Here is a 4,655-nt window from a genome sequence, read left to right on the forward strand (position 1 = left end):
CCAGTTGCATTTTTTACACATAGACATCCAATTAGACCAGTACCATTTGTTGAAGATGCTATCCCTTTTCCATCGAATGGATTTGGCTTCTTTGTCAAAAATCAAATGACCATAAGTGTGTGGATTCATATCTGGGTCTTCGATTCGATTCCACTGATCAACCAGCCTGTTGCTGTGCCAGTACCATGCTGTTTTAATTACTATTGCTTTATAGTACAGTTTGAGATCAGGTATGGAGACTCCTCCAGAGCACCTTTTATTGTACAAGATTGTTTTAGCTATTCTGGGTTTTTTGTTTTTCCATATGAAGTTCAGAATTGAACTTTCAATGTCTTTAAAAAATTGTGTATGTAATTTGATAGGGATTGCATTGAATCTGTAGATTGCTTTTGGTAGGATGGCCATTTTTATTATGTTAATTCTCCCTATCCATGAGCAAGGTAGATCCTTCCATCTTCTCATGTCATCTTCAATCTCTTTCTTTAGGATTATGAAATTTTTTTCAAACAAGTCCTTCACTTGCTTAGTAAGAGTAACTCCTAAGTACTTTATATTGCTTGTGGCTAATGTGAAGGGTGTAGTTTTCCTAATTTCTTCCTCTGCAAGCTTGTCATTTGTGTATAGGAAGGCTACAGACTTTTTGGAGTTAATTTTGTATCCAGCCAATTTGCTGAAGGTGTTTATCAGCTGTAGGAGTTCTCTGGTGGAATTTTGAGGGTCACTTATGTAGACTATCATATCATCTGCAAATAGGGATAATTTGACTTCCTCCTTTCCCATTTGAATACCCTTGATCTCCTTATGTTGTCTTATTGCTCTGGCTAGAACTTCGAGTACTATATTGAAGAGATATGGAGAGAGTGGGCAGCCTTGTCTTGTTCCTGATTTTAGAGGAATTTCCTTGAGTATCTCACCATTTACTTTGATTTTGGCTATTGGCTTCCTATATATAGCCTTTATTATGTTGAGGAAAGTGCCTTGTATTCCCGATCTCTCTAAAACTTTAAACATGAATGGGTGTTGGATTTTACAAATGCTTTCTCTGCATCCAAAGAGATGATCATGTGGTTTTTTATTTTCAGTTTGTTTATGTGGTGGATTACATTGATGGATTTCCGTATATTAAACCATCCCTGCATGCCTGGAATGAAGCCTACTTGGTCATGATGAATGATATCTTTGATGTGCTCTTGTATTCGTTTTGCTAGTATTTTATTTAGTATTTTTGCATCGATGTTCATCAGAGAAATTGGTCTGAGATTCTCTTTCTTTGTTGAGTCTTTGTGTGGTTTAGGTATCAATGAGACTATGGCCTCATAGAATGAGTTTGGTAATGTTCCATCCCTTTCTATCTTTTGGAATAGCTTGAAGAGTATTGGTATTAGCTCGCCTTTGAAGGTGTGGTAGAATTCTGCACTGAAGCCATCTGGCCCTGGGCTTTTTTTGGTTGGGAGACTATCAATGATTACTTCAATTTCTGTAGGGGAAATGGGACTATTTAGTTTGTTTATCTGTTCTTCACTCAACTTTGGCAAGTGAAATTGATCAAGAAAATCATCCATTTCCCTTAGATTTTCAAATTTTGTGGCATATATGCCTTCAAAGTAGGATATTATGATTCTTTGTATTTCTTCAGTGTCTGTTGTTATGTCTCCCTTTTCATTTCTGATTTTGTTGATTTCAATACTGTCTCTCTGCCTTTTAGTTAGTTTGGCTAATGGTCTGTCTATCTTGTTGACTTTCTCAAAGAACCAGCTCTTGGTATTGTTGATTCTTTGGACCATTTTCTTAGTTTCTAATTTGTTAATTTCACCCTTGAGTTTGATTTTTCCAGACGTCTACTCCTTTTGGGTGTTTCTGCTTCTTTTTTTTCTAGGGCTTCCAGTTGTGTCGTTAAGGTGTTTATGTGCGATGCTTCCAATTTCTTTTTAAAGGCACTTAGTGCTATGAATTTTCCTCTTAGCACTGCTTTCAATGTATCCCACAAGTTTGGGTATGTTGTTCCTTCATTTTCATTGAATTTCAGAAACCCCTTGATTTCTTTCTTTATTTCTTCCCTGACCCCGGTGTCATTTAGCAGAGAGTTGTTTAGTTTCCACATACGTGTAGGCTTTTTGTTATTTCTGTTGTTGTTGAATTGCAGCCTAAGCCCATGATGATCTGATAGGATACAAGGTATGATTTCAATCCTCTTGTATCTGTTGAGGCTTTCTTTGTGAACTACGATATGATCAATTTTGGAGAAGGTTCCATGGGGTGCAGAGAAGAAGGTATATTCTTTCTTGTTTGGGTGAAAGGTTCTATAGATATCTGTTAGATCCATTTGACCCATGGCATTGGTTACTGATGTTATTTCTCGGCTTAGTTTCTGTTTCGATGACTTGTCCTTCAGTGAGAGTGGGGTGTTGAAGTCTCCCACTATTATTGTGTGGGGATCGATGTGTGGTTTAAGCCTTTTTAGCAGATCTTTTACAAATGTGGGAGCCCTAATATTGGGAGCATAGATGTTCAGAATTGTGATGTCATCTCGGTTGACTTTACCTTTGATGAGTAAGAAGTGTCCATCCTCATCCCTTTTGATTAATCTTGGTTGAAAATCTATTTTGTTCGATATTAAAATGGCTACGCCTGCTTGCTTCTTGTGTCCATTTGCTTGGAATATTTTTTCCAACCTTTTATCCTGAGGTAATGCCTATCATTATGGGTGAGATGTGTTTCTTGAATGCAGAAGAATGTTGGATCCTGTTTATGCATCCATTCAGTTAGTCTGTGTCTTTTTATTGGAGAATTGAGACCATTGATATTGAGAGATATTAACGACCAGTTACTTTTAAGAGTCTTAATTTTGATGTTGGTTGCAGTCGAGCGTTTGTGTAGTTGTGTTTTTGCCATGGTATAGTTATCTATTTCCTGAGTAGTTTTGGTTGTAGCTTGACCCTTTGGGATGGAGTTTTCCTTCTAGTACCTTCTGTGAAGCTGGATTTGTGGATAGGTACTGTTTGAATTTGGTTTTGTCATGGAATATTTTGTTTTCTCCATCAATGGTTATTGATAGTTTTGCTGGGTAAAGTAGTCTGGCCTGGCATCTGTGGTCTCTTAGGCTTTGCAGGATCTCTGTCCAGGCCCTTCTGGCTTTGATGGTCTCTGCGGAGAAGTCGGGTGTAATTCTGATAGGTTTGCCATTAAATGTTATTTGGCCCTTTTCCCTTGCAGCTTTTAATATTTTTCTTTGTTCTGTATGTTTTGTGTTTTGATTATTATGTGACGGGCAGTTTTTCTTTTCTGGTCAATTCTATTTGGTGTTCTGTATGCCTCTTGTATGTTTATAGGCATCTCTTTCTTTAGATTGGGGAAATTTTCTTCTATGATTTTGCTGAGAAGAGTTTCTGGGTCTTGGAGTCTGATATCTTCTCTTTCTTCAATGCCTATTATCCTCAGATTTCTTCTTTTCATGGTGTCCTTAATTTCTTGGATGTTTTGTGTCAGGAGTTTTCCAGATTTGGCATTTTCTTTATTGGATGCTTCAAGATCTGATATTCTATCTTCTAGACTTGAGATTCGTTCTTCCATCTCTTGGATTCTGTTGGAAAAGCTCAGCACTGTGTCATTCGCCTTCTTCTCTGAGGCCTCGCGTTCTCGTTTTTCTTCTGTCTGTGTATTTATCATTGAATCCATTTTCATTTTAATATCTTGAACAGATTTTTTAATTTCTATCATCTGGTTGTTTATATTTTCCTGAAAATTTTCCAGTTCCACTCTATGTGCTTCTTTTATGTCTCATACCTGCTTCGCTGCTTCTTCCTGCATCTGATTTCGAATTTTATTAGTTTCCTCCACTAACATCCTCATTACCAAGGATTTGAGGTCATTTTCTTGTGTTTCCGTTGTATTTGAGTTCTCTGGGTTGTTTTCTTTGGGATAGCTGGGAACTGGAGACGCCATATTGTTTTGGGGATTTTTGCGAATGCTTTTACGCTGTCCCTTAGACATCTTGCCATCTGTTTTTGTTGGGTGACTTCCCGCGTTGAGTGGAGGGAGTCTGATGAAAGATTCACTTGTTTTCTCACGATTTCCATAGGCTGTAAGCCCTGAAACTTCACTGGTGTGGATGGCAGGAGGTTAGCCCTGTAGCTTTGTGCTCTCACCGCCAGTGATCCTCAGCTCCCCTTTGACGTGGGTCCTGCAATCGTTCTGGGTCTCTGAATGATCGTTGGGTCAGGCCAAGGTATCCACAACCTTTTGGGTCCCCTGCCAAGCCCAGGCAGGGATACTGGGCCCGAGCCACGCGTCGGGCTCAGCTAGTTTCTCAGGGCCTGAACCGTCTGCCACAGCAGGAGAACTGAGACCGAGCTGGGCAAGCACCCAGAGTATAACTGAGCGCTCTGCCCCGCTCGTGCCTCAGCAGGAAAACTGCGTCTGCGCTGGGCAAGCACCCAGAGTATAACTGAGTGCTCCGCTCTGCTCGTGTCACAGCAGGAAAACTGAGTCTGCGCTGAGCCGGAGCCCAGGGTGGAAGCAGGCACTCTGCCTAGCCTGTGTCACAGCAGGGGAGCTGCGCCTTAGGCAGAATTGCCCGCCGAGCGGAGCCAGCCTCTTCACAGCACAGCTCACTGAGTGAACCCAGGACTCCGGGGCCGAACCATCCGCTGAGTCCA

Source organism: Acomys minous (genome assembly GCF_964271855.1).
Source record: "Acomys minous genome assembly, chromosome: 20".
In the NCBI taxonomy this organism is placed as follows: Eukaryota; Metazoa; Chordata; class Mammalia; order Rodentia; family Muridae; genus Acomys; species Acomys minous.